At 40.0% G+C, this 19,238-nt stretch overlaps 1 protein-coding gene and 1 long non-coding RNA gene across 4 annotated transcripts in view; one reads left to right on the plus strand and one right to left on the minus strand.

Moving 5' to 3' along the window:
- Positions 1-19,238, minus strand: part of kcnt2a (potassium channel, subfamily T, member 2a) — a 1,068,826-nt gene that overhangs the window by 861,461 nt on the left and 188,127 nt on the right. The gene's annotated exons all lie outside the window — the stretch shown is intronic.
- LOC138763539 (uncharacterized) overlaps positions 1-19,238 on the plus strand; it is a 289,909-nt gene that overhangs the window by 253,737 nt on the left and 16,934 nt on the right. Inside the window, exon 7 of the long non-coding RNA XR_011357637.1 lies at positions 14,075-14,281. This is a non-coding gene — a long non-coding RNA (uncharacterized lncRNA). The remainder of the gene's footprint in view (positions 1-14,074; positions 14,282-19,238) is intronic.

Below are 19,238 nucleotides of genomic sequence, written 5' to 3' on the forward strand. Positions count from 1 at the left end.
TTTATGTGTGTGGACATGAGCACAGTCCTGTCTCCATGTTGATTGGTCACTGGTATCAGGAAAAACCAGGGGAGGTGGCATTTGTGTCATCATCAATTCATTGTGGTGCACCCAGCTCCCCAAACCTAGATCATCTGGCAATTAAGTTCTGCCCATTCTACCCACCAAAGGAGTTCACTACATCATCCTGGTCATCGTGTACATTCCACCACAGGCTAATATCAGGCTAGCACTAGAGGGACTGAGCATTCTGATTAGAGCGCAAGAGACAGCATATCCAATGCCTTCCTGATCATTGTAGGGTACTTCAATCAGGCCAACCTGAAAAAGATTCAAGAAAACTACCACCAACATGTCACATGTGAGACCAGAGGAGCCAACACATTTGCCCACTGCTACACCATGAAGAATTCCATACCATAGCCACACTTCAGCAAGTTTGATCACCTGACTGTGCAAGTAGAAACTAAGGACGGCAGCACCAGTAGTGAAAATGGTGAAAGTATGGTTGAGGGAGGCAAAGGAACATCTGCTGGACTGCTTTGAATCGATGGACAGGAACATATTCAAGAGGTCATCCATAGACTTGAATGAATATGCAACATGTTGAACCAACTTCATCAAGACCTGCATGGGTGAGTGTGTGCTATGCGCACATACAGGGAGTTCCCCAAAAATAAACCTTGGATGAATCAGAAGATTCACAACCTGCTGAGGGGGAGTTTAAGAGTGTTTAAGGCCGAGGATCCAGATCTCTACAAGAAGTTGAGGCGTGACCCACGGAAGACTATTTCTGAAACCAAGTGGCAATTCCAGATGAAGCTAGAGACAATTCCAGAGGAAGCTTTTGGAGGGAATGCTGGCCATTACAGCCTACAAAGTGGCTGCAGTGCTTCTTTACCTAATGAACTGAAGACCTTCTATGCCCGCTTTGAGAAGGACATGTCAACAATGTCATTGTTCATTCCTGCAAAAGCTGAGGAATCTATGATATCTGTCTCTGAGGCCTACATCAGAACATCATTCAAGAGGGTGAACCGTCCCAAGACATCAGGCCCTGATTGCATAGAGGGCAGGTATGGAAAAATCTGTGCCAACCAATAAGCCAGAGTGTTCATGAATACTTTCAACCTCTCATTACTGCAGTCAGAGGTTCCCACCTGCTTCAAAAGGGCATCAATCATCCTGATATCTAAGAGTAGTGTGAGCTGCCTCAACAACTACCACCCAGTAGCACTAACATCTACTGTGATGAAATGCTCGTCATGGCCAGAATTAACAGGTACCTAACCTCCACAGCAGATACAATATCACTGCTCTCCACTCAGCTGTGGATCACCTCAAAAACCGCAACTCATACATAGGGCTGCTCTTCATTGACAACAGGTCAACCTTCAACACCATTATTCCCTCAGTGCTGGTCAACAAGTTCAAAACCTTGGGCCTCTGTATCCACCTCTGCAATTGGATCTTATACTTCACCATTGGAAAACCATAGTCAGAATGAATTGGAAACAATGTCTCCTCCTCACTGACCATCAACACAGGCGTGCCTCAAGGATATGAGGTTAACCAACTGCTCTACTCATATATACCTGCCAGACACAATTCCAAAGCTATCTCCAAAAAATTGCCAATGACACCACAGTTGTCAGCAGAATCACAAACTGCAATGTGGAACGTGTGCAGCTTGTTGATCAGCTTGTTGAGTGGTGTCACACCAACAACCTAGCACTCAACATTAGCAAAACCAAGGAGATGATTGTGGACTTCAACAGTGTTACAGAATTATGTTACTTGTAATTTTTATTATAATATATTACTTTTAGTCAAGACTTTGTGGGTTTGGAAACAGAAAGACAATTACACATACAAAGACACATCACACAATTGTGGTATCAGTTAAAAGTGGTCTTCTTGGGTCAAAGTGTCTCTTAATTTAGAGCAGTAAGAATTTTGGATTGTGCTATTGAAAGTCCAGAGACAATGGATGCTTGCTCAGAAGCACCTGTGTACACACACAGTCATTCTACTTGTTGCTTTAAATAAACAGTCCAGAAGCTTTTTCTTGTTAACTTTTGAAAAAGTTGGTAGTTCAAACACTCAAAGAGACACCTGGTCAAACAAGCAGCCATTTGTTTGATAATTTGTATAAACAAGCAGGAAGGCATTTACCATGAGTCCTCTTTTTGGTTTCTGAGGAAATGAAATTTGCAACAAAATCCAGCAGTACTGTCACGTGATTATGACATTCCAAGAAGGAATCTTTAATATTGTACCAGTTACACCTGAAGTCAAAAATCCAGACATTCTCAGAAGGACTCCTGCTGTGGTCATCTTCTTATCATGGGAGATAAACAAAATTAATGAGAATGAATAAGAGCCTCTCCAACTCCGCATAGTGGAGTTAAGTTTAGAGTTTTGAAGATACCATGGTCTTGGTCAATTTCTATTGCTGCTGGTTATGTCACAATGAGGAGGAAATCAGGAGAACACAATCCAGTTCTCTTCGAGGGCTAAGTAATAGAGAGACTTCAAATTCCTGGGTGTCAACATTTCGAGGATCTGTCCAAAGAAGTCTAGTGAGAGGCTATGCTTTGTGAGGTGTTTGAGGAGATTCGGTTTGTTATCGAACACTCTCAAAAACTTCTACAGGTGTAACGTAGAGACAATTCTGGCTGATTGCATCACTGTCAGGTCTGGAGATGCCAATGCTCAGGAGGATTGTTGACTCAGCCTGAGACATCATGGGCATCAGACTTCAATCCATAGAGGTGGTGCCTTAGTAAAGTAGCCTCTATCCTCAAAGGCCCTCACTACTGTAAGGTAAAAACATCATGAGTTGGGACCAGAGAAGGAGTCACCCAGTACTAAGGAGTAACAGGATGCAGGTGTGACCTTGTACGCTCAAGATAAGTTTGGCAATAACAAGCTGATGAGCAGCAGACTAACAGAGAAGGAAGGGTAGCAACAGTTTATTCATTGGACAATGTAATGGTATGATAATTTACTAAGTACATGTCCTGAGGTATAAAAAAACACCACTTGCTGATATCAGAAGAATGCGCCTTCTCCAACTAACACTGTTAGTTGCAAGTGTTACAATCCGGTAATAAAGAACCTTGATTTTGACTCAGTCTGGTGTCTGACTCATTCATTCTCGAACAAAGCAGACCTAACACTACCCAGGCCATGGTTTCTTCACTCTGCTACCATCAGGACAAAAGGTACATGAACCAGAAGACGAGCACTCAGGGTTTCCATCAGATTCCTGCCTTACTTTCACTTTACGTCCACTATTCTTATTTACAATTGTAAGGTGGTTTATATAAATGTTTGCACTGTGACGCTGCCACAAAACAACACATTTTGTGACTTGTTCATGACAATGAATTCTGATTCAGTGGAAAGAGGTAAGTGGATGGATGTTCTACAGTTGGAGTTCCAGAATCTGTTCAATAAGATGCTAAGATATCTGCATAAGGATGAATGAAGACGGGGTTAATGTATTAACATGGATCAAGAATTGATTAACCAAACTGATGGCAGAAAGTGGGATAAATGGGTGTTTCTCTAATTGCCAATGGTAACCATAGTGCTGCAGGGGAAAATGCAAGGCTTGCAATTGTTCATGATCTACATTAATGATTTGGAAGAAGGGATCAAGTGCAGCATTCCCAAGTTTGTTAATACCATGAAATTGAGTGGTAAAGCAAATTGTATGGAGGAAACAATCTACAGAGACAAGTAAATAGATGAAATCAATAGGCAAGGATCAGCCAGATGGAGTATAATGTTAGTAAATGTGAGGTCATTCACTTCTTCTAAAGAAAAATATTTGATCAAGTTATTATTTAAATAGTGAATGTTTGCACTACACTTTTATGCAGAGGTACCTGGTAGGGTCCTGCGAATGAATCACAACAGTTTGGTTTGCAGATGCAATGTGTAATCAAGACAGCAAGTGCAATGTTGGGTTTTACTGCTGAATTTAAGAGAAGGGAAGTTTTGCTGCATCAGTGCAGAGTATTGGAGAGGGTCATACCTGAAATTCTGTATGCAGTTCTGGTCTCTTTACTTCTGAAATAACATACTGGTTTTGGAAACAGTGCAGAAGTTCACCAGGTTGAATCGAGAGATGAGGGGATTAGCATACAAGGAGACACTGTGAATATGCTTACTGGAATTCAGGAAAAATTAGAGTGAACCTTATAGAAACATGCAAAATTCTGAAAGGAATAGTAAAATGGAGGGTGCTGCAAGAGCTACTGAAATGGCAAAGCTGTCCCCGGTGCATACCCGGGGAGCACAAATATTGCACTCCCCCGCCCAGGGTCCTCCACCCAGTATTCTGCCTCTGTTTCCGTACAGGTTTTAAAAGGCCCATTGAAAGGAGTCGACAGAGTTTTATTTAAAATCCTGTAACCACAATGTCTGAGGCCAAGGTGGCGGTGCCCTGTGTTCAGAAGCGGCAGCCTCTAAGTTGCAAACTCCAGGGGAGCAGCAGATTGGATTTGAGTGGATGCTGAGGGAACGGAGAGCTCCTAAAGTGCCCTGGGTGCTGAAGCTAACCTCATTATGTCAGGGGTTTGAATATGGACTTGGGTTGCCAATGGGTTGAACTGAACTGAATTGTGTGGCTGCAAAGGCGACGGAAGCACTGGAGGCAAATCCACCAACACTCAGTGACTCTCGAGTGGTACTCTTTTGCTTCTCTTTCTCTGACTGTAAAAGTCAGGAATGGCGAATTACGACTAAGTCTGCCTCATAACTATGAAGATGGTGGCACTCTTCACTCTTTATTTTGGGGGGAGGGTTGGACTAATTTTAAGTTAGACTATTAATATTGTGTTACAATTAACAGGGGGGGGGTTATTTTGTGTAGTTTTCTGATGTAATATTGTAATCATACCTTTTTAATGTTTTTTCTATTTTTCTTTAAATGTAACTCTTTATTGTATTCATGTTATAAAATTTTAAATAAAGTCTTCAAAAAAAATGATGGTGGCACTGTCAGAGCCACTGTATTGGTAGTGCTGCCACTGGTGCAGACCTGTGGAGAGCAAGGGAGTGGAGATGCAGTGCTCCCCTGGGGTCCAGTCACCCAGTCGACTGCTGTCGGCTCTGCACAGGCTTAAATAGCCTGTTGGAGGAGCAGACAGTGATTTTAGTTGCGGTCCCACGACCGCGGGTCTATGCCCAAGATGGCAGTGCCTATTAATCGGCAGCAACCATGAGGGGCTGAAATCTCCTGGGAAGCAGAGGACTGGAGCAGGGTACCAGAGGATGGGAAGATCACCCCCCCCCCACCATCTGAGAGGGACAAGCAGAGGAGACAACCCATGAGGATGGTGACTATCGTAGTGAACTAGTGAGGGGGCTCTGCAGCTAAGGGACAAATGCATGCAACGGGCCGCTGGTGATTCCAGGAGAGGAACCCATGGAAGCTGTGGGCTGCTGGAGACTGCTGTGGGGGGACTTAAACCAGGCTGTGGGCTGCTGGAGACTGGCTCGAACTGGCTGGAGGGGTACCAGGCATCGGAACTGGAATGCAAGGAGGTGCTGAGGGTGCTAGACAGTTCCTGACCAGGTCAGAGGTTCAGATTTTGAACTCCAGTTGCAAATGATTTGGACTGGACTCTGTCAGGCTGCAGAAGTGCTGGAGGTGAATCTACACTCGGTGACTCGGGAGGGGACTTCCTTCTGCTTTTCTCTCTCTTTCTCTCTGATTGCAAGAAGTGCCAAAGCAATTCCTGCCAGTGGTGAATCTGTCTGCCTTGCAGCAGGCAAAATAAAGAAATTTCACGTAATACAATACTGTTTATTACTATGACAAATAAATTGAACCTTGGTAGACTCAAGGCTATTTCATATAACATTATATTATTGTTTTTTTTATTACGTGACAATAAATTGCATATAATCTTAACATAGAATAAGTAAAACTCTTTATACTGTTTGATTATTTTAGAAGTCAGGACATAGCCTCAAGATTCAGGGAGTAGACTTCAGACAGAGATGAGGAGGAGCTGGTTCTCCCAGAGATTAGAGAATCTGTGGACGTTTCTACCCCAATAACTAGCAGAGGCTTCCTCACTAAATACATTCAAGACAGCTAGATAGGTTTTATCATAGTAGAGGAATGAAGGATTATGGTGAAAAAGCAAGTCAAATGGATCCATCCACAGCTTGATCGCCCATGATCATGACGAATGCAGAGCAGGCTTGACGGGCTCGATGGACGAATCATGTTCCTTTTTTCACGATCTTATGTTATCTCCTTTCTTATTGCATGCACAAAGGCCATTCAGACCATCAAATGCATACCAGCTCTTTTAAAAAAACTTGTCCAATTTAGTCTCACACTTTGGCATATTGCCTGCAAGCATGCAAATATCCAGGGAATTTCTGACAAAATCCAATTTTAGTAACGTGTTTCAGCTCCAAAAAAAAACTCCAGTGAAAAAATATAGTCTCTTGTCTCCTGTGACAGCTTAATGCACAGGTTACAGTAGAATAAGAACAGAAAGTTCCCACTCTTGGAGAAAAAAAATTCAAGAAACTTCAGGAATTTACTGTTTTGAGCCAGGACTTTTGAAATCAATCTGAAAGTAAATATCCCAAAAGGCTTTACAACAAACTACCAATAATAATTTTTCAACAGTACTCACTGTTGTGGCACAAGCAAATGTCCATTCAATCCAGGCAGGTTTAGTGTTTCATCCAAAAAAAAAACCATCTTATTCCATTCTGAATAGTACTGCACGAATTCCCTAATAAATACAGTCAAATATTGGAATGGAACTCAACCTCTCAACCTTTTAATTCAAAGCAGTATTACTAAGACTGAACCAACAGAAAAAAAATCGACAACTCACTCTGTCCTAAACTGAGTATTGTGATAAAACAGAAAACCGAATTGATTTCAAAAGCATGAGAAAAATGTACACATTTTAAAAAAAAACATCAATTGTTAGAGAACCCCAAGTAATTAAATAAAAGTTGGTAGGAGCATTGTTTTTTCTTCTTTAAGTACAATGTCAATATTATTAAAGACTTTCCAAAATTAGCCATTAGTAAGAAACAACATCCAATTACAATGCAAAAATTCTAACAGCAAGTAAAAGCATTGGCCAACAATGTCATATTTTATCATCAGATGTGAAGCCTTCATCAATAATAACAAGTTGGGCATGGAACATGAGAATCATTTTCGTCTTGAAATTGTACAAGATACAATGACAGAAATCCAATTAACTGCAGCCTCCAAAAAGCACTTTGGTTTAATCCCTATATCACTGTCATGTTTTTACTCTTCAAATCTAACTAGAAATGTAATGTGATTTTTAAAAATAATTTGACATGTACCCTACATTTACTAGGCTAGGTATCACAGAATCTTATTTGTTTCACTGAACTAATCACTTCCTATTAGTGGAGTGGTTCATATAAAAGAAAATACAAGCAAACCCTGCAGCATTTAATGATAAGACTGGAAATGACTATGGCTCTAAAGCTGCATGACAAAACATTAATGGAAAACAGTCATGAATTTTCTTCTCAACTACCTTCACAATAAATGTGTGACTCCATGCAGACTCATTAAGCACTTTTAATCTTGTATAGCATATGATATTTCCCAAGACATCTACCACCTGAACAATACACAAATTAAATTGTTGAGAAAAGTATTAGAGAAATAAAGTTATAAAAGAAATCTTCAATATCACATGTACTTTTGCAGATCAATCCATCCATATACATGCACACACGTACTTCGTATTCATTTCATTCCTCCGTGAATGATAATCTAAACCTCTGCCATTATATACATTCTTGGATGCCCTGTCTTTTTGTCTCCAAGGCAATGCATGTCCTCTTTGGCTAACAACTCTCCTTTCATTTCTAGTTCCCCACCATTTTCAATTCTGTTCTGAGCCATCAAAGAGCAAAGTTTATTTCCATGACATTCTGTAGATGTAGAGCACATGCAAAAGAGTGGTGATACAGTAAACGATCAGCAAAAGCAGTGCAGGCACAGGGTGTCCGCTCCTGTCTCTTTATTGTTAAATTGTTATTAATCCTGGCAACAAGTCATTATTTGATAATAACTCAATGCAATATTTTTCAGAAAAAAAATCAAACCAGATTGATAATTTTTAGAACTGTATGCAGGAATCATACATCAGTATTGTTCAAAATCTGTTCTTTGCAATAAAAATGTAAAATGCTAAAACATTGTGCAGGCCAGATGACATCAGTGAAAAGGGGTCGTTGGTCAAAAAAGTTTGATTCAACTCTGAAGTATATCAGATCCAAAACATTAATTGTTTCTATCCACAGATGCAGTTTCATCTGCTGAATGTTTACATGTTCTGTTTTTATTTTAGCAATATCAGCATCTTGCTTTTGTTTAAATTCATCCTGATCTATATTTGGAGTCATTTGAAAACAATTTCATCTTGTTTGGAAATTTTCTTTAATTTTTGATGAGAAAATAAATTCTTCTTACAAAATCCAACTCTTTTTATTTGACTTACCTTATTATTAAAATGTGATCATTCTAATAACAGATAACTTCATTAATTCAAACTTTAGCTTCAGTAATGTGTTAAGTCCATAAGACACACTGGCAAAATTAGGCCACTCTGCCCATTGAGTCTGCTCTGCCATTCAAATCATGGCTAATGTACTTTTCCTCTTGCCATTCTCCTGCTTTTTTTCCCCATACACCCATACTAATCAAGAACCAATCAACCTCTGCTTTAAATATACTCAATGACATTGCATCCACAGCTGTCTGTAACAGTGAATTCCACAGATTCACCAACCTCTGGCTAAAGAAATTTCTCCTCATCTCTGTTGCAAAATATCATCCTTTTATTTTGAGGCTGTGCCTTCCAGTCCTGGACCCTCCCCCACTGGAAACAAATTCTTCATGTCCACTCTCTCCAGGCCTTTTAATATTCAGGAGGTTTCAATTAGGTCACCTCTTCGTCCTTCTAAATTCCATGAGTATAGGCCCAGAGTGATCAAATGCTCCTCATACATTATTCCTCTCATACCCAGGATAATTCTTGGAAATCTCCTCTGGACCTTCTCCAAACACAAGCTCATAATTCCTTATATACGAGGCCAAAAACTGCTCACAATACTCCAAATGTGGTCTGATCAACAGCTCAGAGCCTTAGCTTTGCATCTCTGCTATAATATTCTGGTCCTCATAAAATGAATGCTCACATTGCATTTGCCTTATTTCCTGCTGACTCAACCCGCAAGCTAAACAAGGGAATCTTAAACACTCCCAAGTCCATTTGGACCTCTGCTTTCTGAACTCTCTCTCTATTTAGAAAATAGTTAATTTGTTATTCCTCAACCAAATTGCATGACCATTCACTTCCCAATGCTGTATTCCATCTTCTACTTCTTTGTCCATTCTCGCAGCATTATTTGTTCTTGACTGAAATTAAAATTGGATGGAAAACTATGTTCAAAGCTAAGTTAATTGCCAAAGCAAAACTCCTTGCCATTACACCTTTCTGGAATATTTTAATTAGATTCCAATTATTACAAAATAATATGTGCAATATTTATGATCCAATAAAATAAGAATATAAAACATATAAATTGATGTAAAATGTGGTTAATTCCACCCAATTTCAACATAAGTTGGACTCTCACTTCTCTGCAGAATTCCTGAAATCCACATCCTCTGGTTTCGATGTTCTGCTACCAACAAAAGTTTTTCACCAATGCCCTCATTTTCTACCCTGATAACATCTTTTGAAATTTTGAACTGTTTATTTCCCCACTGGTTGAACGGTTTAATTTTCCAGATTAATAAAAAATTTGCTTCAAAGTGCCATCACTTGGGATTAAAATGACACATCCAATTTAATTGTGTTAAGTTATTGCTGGTTATATCCATGTTTACTAATTTAGTCAACCTCATTTATGTGAAGGACTAAACATATCTGTGGCTCCTTCCATCAACAAGAACAAGGCAAAATCATGTCATGGGTCATTAGTTAAATCACTATATCAGTAATATCAGTAATCCTAAACTGTATGCAAGATTCAAGGATATGGCCTTAATCAGGATCAAAAATACAAGCAGAATGTGGGGATAAATTGTTTTCTTCCCTGAATGGAAGGGTTATAATTAGGAATTTTATTTTCTGCATAGGTGGTGGTATCAGAAATATTAAATGGTCTCAAAATTGGATCGGAACAAGCCCTTAAGAAAAAAAAATAATTTGCTGGGCTATGGGGAAACAGCAGGGGATTGGTCGAATTAACAAATTAGGACCCAGGATAGGCTCAGTGAATTAAATCTTCTCCCGTTTTGCTTTAACAATTACACAATTCTACAAGAAGAAATCATTTGGCAGCTTTATTCAGTTCCTGCACCATGGATAGTTGCTATGTGGCTTAACTAAACAAATAAACTTGCTATTTTTTAAAACTTATCTTTTATTTCCATATGGAGTCACATCATGTGAGCATACAAACAAAATACATAGATCACATAACAGATGTATACAGTGCATCTCTTATTCAAGTTCTGTTCATAGAAGCATCACAGATTTGGGCACCCAATTAACCTTATTCTATCCAATATGCAGTCATCATACATATTTAACCATACATTTCTTCATATGCCCATTGTGACACTTTTAAACTTAAATAGGAGAGGGTCAGAGTAAATCTTATTGAATTTATTACTGTCATCACTCTGTATGCACTTGCATCGTCACAATCTCATTACTCCAACTACATGTAGAGTAAACCAGTCAAACTCCTCCCCACCACTGAGATTGCGGAGAGTTATATCCTTAATCAATCTCGGCAACTGTAGTATTACTGGTGACCACTTGATGTTGAAATTGGAATTTAGCTATAATGTTTTCATCAAATGCACACTTATTCATGTCGCCGTCGATTGTTGGACAGTTGATGGTTTTACATTTCTCCATAATATTGTAATAATCTTCTTTGCGATCAACAGCAACATCCCAAGTAAATTTGCCTGGTTTTTGGTATCTCTGGAGTCACTCCCAATATAAAATATGTGGTCTCCAAAGGTAGGTCTTGTAGCATGATCAATGACCACTTGCAGACACAAAGCAGGTAGTCAAAGGCTTTATTGATCAGAATACTTAGGCATGCTTCTACATGCTGCTGGCTCACGTTCAAGGCAGGAATGAGGGAGGAGTTTAGGGCTCTCGGCATTTATTAGGGGATCTTATGGGGAGGGGCTACAGGTACAGAAGGCAGGCCAGCCTGTCCAGCCTGTTGAGGTCATGCCCGGAGTACTGTGTTCCACTACAGGTCTACCCCCATAATTTGCTTAATATCCTTCTGAATATCTCTCCATTATTGATATACTGGTCAGTCCCAAAAAATATGGATATGATCGCCAATCTTTCAACATTCTCTCCAGCATAATTCTGAGGTGCTACTGTATCTGAGGAGATTTAACTACCAGTTGCCCCAATAATCACAAGAACAAAAGACTGAGGGGAACAATAGGTTTTATTGTACTTAAGACTTAAGCTGGCCTGGATCCAAGCTAGGGAAGTGCCGGGAAGGGAGAGGTGGCTCGACCTTTATGGCCTGGGTCACAGGGGAGGAGTCCAGGGGAGAGTGTCATCAGTGGGTGGGCCAACCCGAGCCTTTACTGGCCAACGAGTACATATAATCCATACCATTACACTCTCATTTTAATTTTCAATTCAAACTCCCTTTGGGTAGGACTACTTGTTAACTTGTGATCATCAAGTCATGTCTTTTCCCACATTTCATCTCTAATACAAATATTCATTTCTAATTCACATTTCTGTTTTATTTCCAATAGTGTGTCCTATTATCTTGAAACCACCTGTATCAGTGCAGTGAACTGAGATTCACTGGTGGTGTGTTATACAGATGGCTGGCTCCGCCCCCAACTACCCATCGATATCCCTGGTTTCCTGCCTAAACCCTGAGCCCCTCTGAAGACCCTACCCTCAGTTATGCTAATAAAAGCATATGTTCTCCTCTCAGTCAGTTAACTATCAGGTTCTTCTTTATCACTCCCTCCATAGTCAGCATGAAAATCTTTTCAAGTGTAAATGTTTTATTTTGCATATCTGCTCCCAATCTGCATGTAACTATTTGTAGTGCCACACTTGAAAGAATCTAAGAAATCCATCCCTGTCAAACCAAATTCTTTCTGAAGAGGTTTATATGATTTCAAAGTTTCCCCATAAAAAAGCTGAACCACAAAGAGTTAGGTCATTATCTGCCCATTTCTAAAGCTGTTGTCTAATTTTTCAGGTAGGAATTCTGGGATACTTATTATATTTTAATTACTAGAGTTTTAAATTTAAACAAAAAGCTTATTGATATGACAATTATATTACCTGAAATGAAATCCTGAATAAATAAGAAAACAGAAAAACAAAATGAAGTGTTGTGATGAATTGTTAATATAGATTTCAAAAGGAATTGTCTTGATCTTCCAACTTCAATTAATTAAATAAAGAGGCAACAAAGAAGATGGATTAAAAAGAATGCAGTATATTTTAATATCACTGATATCTACAATGTTTATTTGGTAAACATGACATGATTGATTGATGACAAAAGTTAGATGTACAATTCACTGGAAATAACAGGTTAAGAAAGCAATCAGAAAACTAGGATTAAAGACCAATCAGCATTTTTCATGGATCAGAAAAAAATGGAATTTCATGTAGAAGAGAAAAAAATCATTTGGAAATCATGCTTGATCTACTGAACTCATTTTTTTCAGAATGCAAAGGAGGAAGTTTAAAAAAGACAGGCAATATTTGTAATTAATCCACATTTTCAAATGCCCTTTGTCATAAAAGTAAATAAAGTCAGACTACATGGAGTCACTTGAATGCAAGACAAACCCCTTCCTCTCCAGTATCAACCTGATGAACTTTCTCTTCACTGCCTCCAAAGTCAATATATCCTTTCTCAAGTAAGCAGACCAGAACTACATACAGAACTCCAGATCCTGCCTCACCAGTACCCTATATTAATGTAGCAAAACTTCCCTGCTCTTAAATGCAACCCTGCTAGCAATAAAGGACAACATTCCATTCTCGCTCTTGATTCTTGTTGCACCTGCAAACTAACTTTTTGCAATTCGTACACTCTCAAGTCTCTCTGCACAACAGCATGCTTCAATCTTCCACCATTTAAATAATTGGATCTACTATTTTTCCCTCCAGAGAATGAATTCATATTTATCAATATTGTATTTCACCTGCCAGACCCTTACCACCAACTTAACCTATCTATATCTCTATGCAGACTCTCCTCATCCTGTGTAATTTGATTTTCCACTAAATTTAGTGTACCAGTAATCAGCAAACTTGGATATGTTACATTCAGGCCCCTCTTCTATTCCATTACAATCAAGTCTCCATTAAATTTAGTAGTTTTTAAATAGAGACATTTTTTGCCCCACATTTCCACTCCATCTGGCCCCAAAATGAAAATGACAAACTGATGAAAATTCAGAAATTCTTTCTGCTGTGATAACGCACTTACCGGCTCCCAAAAAGGCAAACGCGCTGTGAAAAATGTGGGAAATTGACCTGCATCTAACACAGGTTTTTATCTGGGCTGATGACATCACTTCCTGTCTATGTGACAGAAGCAGTAATGTATATAAGCCTAGCATGCAAGCCTGGAGGTTTCAGTCTTGCACAAGACTTAACAGTGTGTACATTTGCTTCCTTGCCTATACATCAACTTGATAATGTTTACACTATAGTAATTCAGTATAGAACACTTTAATGTACTGCATGCATTTTTTTTCCCAATAACAAAATAATTAGTTTAAAAACATTGTTCCTCTGATAAAATACCTCAAACGATTAAATTACATTTCAACAGGCATTTGTTAAAAACCTCATCTAATGTCCATGACAAAATAAGTGATAACGGCAAAATAGGCAATTTGGGTAGTTTTTAGAATTGTGTTTGTGGTTATGGAAATGTTGGTGGTGAAACCTTCATGTAAATTGGTGTATCAATTTCAGTCATTGTTTTCCAGGTTCATAAATCACCAAATAATTGGATGGCAGACTGCCCACCACATCAAAAATACATCACAGAAATCTGAAATGCAAAATGAAAATTATATGAAAAACTCAGGCAGCATCAATGGAAAGAGATTCCATCAGAACTCGAAAAGAGAGTAAAGTTATTGCAGAGTATGGAGAAGAGATAGGTAGGACAAAGACATCTCCAATAGTGCGAGGTTAGTGTTGTTGGCTATCCTGTCCTCACCCTTTCTGACATATTCTCATATCACAGTGAAATTCCCAGCATCCGGAATTCAAACGACCCAAACAAGTGGCAAAATAAAAGTTGAGGAAATAATATTTTTTTTAATTTAAAATAAATAAGAATAAATTAAAATGTAAATAAAAGTTTTCAAATATAAAAGTAAATGTTCTTTGAAGCAACACACAACCTCTTGATAAAGATGGGAGCAGACATTCAGCCACTTGAGCATCCCGGTTGTGCCCTGCCCGCAGCAGCTGATTGGATAAAATTTCAATAAAGTTGTGTTTGAATAAAATGGCGGCACCCAGGATAAAGAGTTGGCCGATGCCGCTGGGACAACTCTCCTAAAGTCTCTCCCTATCCCTGCCTAGTAAGAATCTTTATTTTTATTAGTATTAAGTATATTTAAATTTAGACATACAGCACAGTAACAGGCCATTTCAGGCCTCAAGCTCATGCCACCCAATTAGACCTAATTAATGTGCAACCCCTGGCATGTTTCAAATGGGGGAGGAAACCAGAACCCCTGGGGAAAATCGACACGACTCCATACAGACAGTGCTGGACTCAAACCCCAGTCACTATCACTGTCGCTGTAACAGCGTTGCGCTAACCACTACGTCAACCATACTGACCTAGTAAGATTATTAGTAGACTTTATCTGTAAACTTGGGTGAGGGTGGGGTTAATTATGATGGTGACATGGTAAGTGCAATGCTGTTACAATACCAAAGACCGAGATTCAAATTTAAATTTTGTCAGTTATGGGAATTATCTGATGAAAGTGAACTTTACATAATTCAGAACTGAAAACTAATTTTTAAAATTCCTTTACATTTTGCACTCCTTTGTCTTTTATCCCAGTAATCCCAGTGCAATAGGAGCAGTCTATGATTAGTGTACCAAGGGGAGGTTCAAGCTGTTGGATAGAAACTGTTCTTGAACTGAGAGGTGAGGAATAGGACTATGTGCTGCACCATTTTATATCTACATCTTGGGTAGCCATTCAATTAGGCAGATCCACAACAAGTCCTGAATGAACTAGGTGATAGATGTAGGCATGTTCTCATTCATTTCTAATGTTGGAATCTTTGAGGAGTCCAAAGATGAAGCCAAATCATGGTTGGATTTTCCAGCATCATGTTATGAATCCACTTCTGCAACCTCACACCACTCCATTGCAGAATCAAAATCTAGATTACAGATAAAGTGTCCTCTCTCCAACTTACAATTTTATTCCACTATGCAAAAGGGGTTTCAACCTGAACTATATTTCTCTCTCCACAGATGCTCAGATTTCAGATTTATTGTCAGAGTGCATACATGACATTCACATTCAACCCTGAAATTCCTTTTCCTGCAGGCGTGGCAATATTAACTATTAATTGTGCTAAAGCTTCTGATAGCTCAGTGGTTAGAGCACTGGCCTTGTAAAAAACCAAGGGTTCTAAGTTCGTTCCTTGCTGGGGCCTCATTTCTGTGAGGGGCACTGGACAAAGTGGCGACTGTCTTCCTTACGGTAGACAAAGTTAAAGAATTTCATGTATGTTACATTCTAAATGTAGTATTAGGTGACAATAATGGAACCTTTACCTTTTACTTAATTGGTAGTGCAAACAATAAACTGTATGCAACGTGAACATGTAAACATTCAAAAGAACTGTAAACAAATAATGAATGCAAACAAATTGACTGTGCAATACAGGGAGAGCAAAGAAAATCAATAAACTGCACAAGTAAGAGATCTTAAGTTTTCCCTGATCAAGTTTGTTTTTGAGGAGTCTGATGGTAGAGGGGTAGCAGCTGTTCCTAAACCTGGTGGTGCCTATATCTCTTTTCTGATGGGTGCAGTGAGAACAGAGCATGTGCTGGGTCGTATGGATCTTTGATGATTGTTGCTGACCTGGGCTGTTTCCACTATCTTTTAGAGGGCTTTACGCTCAGGGGTGTTCGTGTTCCCATCCCAGACCGTGATGCAGCCAGTTAACACACTTCCCATCACACATCTGTAGAGGTTTGTCAGGGTTTTTAATGTCATACCAAACTTCTACAAACTCCTGAGCAAGTAGAGGCACTGACGTGCTTTCTTCATGATCCCATTGGTGTGCTGGGTCCAGGAAAGGTCCTCCAAGATAGCGACTCCCAAGAACATAAATGTGTTCACCCTCTCCAACTCTGATCCACTAATGATCACTGGATTGTATACCTCTGGCTTTCCTTTCCTGAAGTCAACAATCAGCTCCTTAGTTTTGGTGATATTGGGTGCAAGGTTGTAGTTGGTGCATCATTCAGCCAAGTTTTCAATCTCCATCCTGTAGGCTGACTCATCCCCTTCCTTTATACAACCCAATATTGTAGTATCATAGGCAAAATTGTAGATGGTGTTATTGTCATACTGAGCTACACAGTCATAGGTGTAAAGTGAGTAGAGCAGAAGGATAAGAATGCAGCCCTGTGGTGCTCCATTACTGATGGAGATTGTGGAGCAGATGTTCTACCAATCCTCAGATTGTGGTCTGTATGTAAGGAAATCCATGATCCAATTACACAATGGGGTGTTAACTCCCAGGTCTTGGAGTTTGCTGATTAGTTTTGAGGGCATGATGCCAAAGTGGCTCTGTGGAAGTCTTTGTGGATTAAAGCCTGTTGTACAGTCTTTATCTTTGTGTGTGTCTGATTCTGGCTAACAGTGCACCACACTCATTGACAATATTACAGCAAAATATAAACAACTTAATGAAGTTGACACATCCTCTCCCTCCATGACCCTCTCAAGGCAGGGACGGTGGGTGGGAGCCATCAGGGCAGCGGGGGCCGACAGGGGCTGTCAGGAGGATGGCTGGTACAGGCTGTGACAGCCTCACCAAGCCACTTTGACCTTTGGGGCTGCTCTCTGTGGCTCAAAAAAACGGCAGAGCAATGGCTGTCTTCCCTACCCATAATCCCCCACACAGCTGGAACTGTTCTGAGAAACACAGAGTGATTCCAGCTGCGTGGGGAATTATGGGTATGGAAGATGGACATTGCTCTGCTGCGTATGTATGACAGGTGCCACTACGGCACCAATCGCCCCACCTGTATCGGCTCCAGAGGGCGCTACGAGACACCACTCAATATGAATGCAATGCATGAACAGCTTTATCGGGCCACTTTATGAAAGGTAAGTTTTAAGTTTTCCCTCCATGTTTGTAGCCGGCCTCCAGGCAGAGGCCTGGCATGAAATAGCCTACTGAGTGTCTGTGGATTCATCTCCAGTGCTCTCGCAGCCTCTGCACCCACACAGCCTCCTGTTCAAATCATCGGCAACACAAGCTCCAGATCCAAACCTGACACAGTCAGTAAGCCTTCAGCATTTGAGGCCCTTTAGGAGCTCTTCTTGGCCTCAATACCCTGTCAAATCCCACCTCTGATACCTGGTTCCCATAAGCCAGGCTCCACCAGCCCACATGGGACTCGCAACCACAAGTCACCCTCAGCCTGTGTGGATTCCTCAGCTGCTAAGTCCCATGTTCTTCTGCTACTATAGTAACTCCACCATAGGGTTGTCTCCTCTGCTTTTCCTTCTCAACTGAGGCAGGGGGGTTTTTGCCCCATTTCTGGTGCTCTGCTTTGGTCCACTGCTCCTCCACAGTCTGCAGCCCCTCTGCCAATCATATTTACCACCATCATGGGCACACAACTTGTGGTTGTATGATTTTACTTACAAACACCATCAGCTCCATTAACGGTCCATTTAAAGGGGCGTGGCAGGATGGCGTAGAGTCTACATGTGTAATCTCGACCTCTCTGGCCAGACTTTTAAGTACCCGTTTTTTAACTCTTTGTTTTCAAGTTTAAACTTTTTAAAGTATTGAGGAAATATTATGGCCATTAATGGTAAAAAGATTAAACCTCAAGTGCAGAAGAAGTTGCATTTTCGAAGTGCTGAAGATTTGGGGCCTAAAATACTTGATACAGTTTCAGGTTTAATTTCTTCAGTGTCTAAACCACAAACTCTGCCTGTGGGAGCTGAAAAAAAAATGTCTACTACTCACCAAGTGAAGGATGGCGCTGGAATTACCCGTTATCTGGAAGAAAGTGTGTGTTCCCAAGAAGTGGATCCCGATTCTGGAAGCCTTTCGATTTTAACAGAGGGAGCACGCAGGAAGATGACTCCATTGTTTGAGATGCATCAGGAAGCATTTCAACCTGAAGATATCACTTTCCTCCGTGATTTTGCGAAAAAACAACGAGCTGCGGGGGGAGACCAGCGGTGACCCCCTGAGGAAGTCAGGGTGCCATCGCTGGGAGTCCAGACCCGCAGTAAAACATTTAAAATGCCTTTTGTTGAGTTGCAGCAGGAGCTGCAGTTACCTGGTTCTGCCACTACATCAGAGAGAGCAGGGCTGAGCTTTTCTGATTTACAGTATAAGCAACTAAATGCAGTCATTCAGCCTTTAATGAATGAGATGGCTCAAATGATAAGTTCAGAATTGAATACAGTTAAAGCACGTGTGGATGCATCTTATGAATAATTTTTAAAAATTCAGACTGCTTTTTTGGACTGTAAACAACAAGTGGTTTCTAACACAGAAAAAGTGTTGAAGGTTGAAAAATCAGTCATAGAATTGCGAGAAAGTGAGAAGGAATTAGAGAGGAAAATAGACTACTTGGAGAATCAAAGTAGAAGGAATAATGTGAAAATCGTTGGTTTGCCAGAAGGTATAGAAGGACAAGATCCTCTTTGTTTTTTTTAAAGACTGGATCCCACAAGTATTAGGACAAGAATTTTTTTCTGGAGGCTTGGTACTGGAAAGAGCTCATAGAGCTTTAAGAAGAATACCTTTATCTGGTCAACCACTGAGACTGGTAATAATTCGATGTTTGAATTATTTGGACAGAGAAGCAATACTTTGACTAGCAGTGCAAAATGCGAGACAACGAAAAAC

The sequence above is a fragment of the Narcine bancroftii genome, chromosome 5 (assembly GCF_036971445.1).
Source record: "Narcine bancroftii isolate sNarBan1 chromosome 5, sNarBan1.hap1, whole genome shotgun sequence".
Classification (NCBI taxonomy): Eukaryota; Metazoa; Chordata; class Chondrichthyes; order Torpediniformes; family Narcinidae; genus Narcine; species Narcine bancroftii.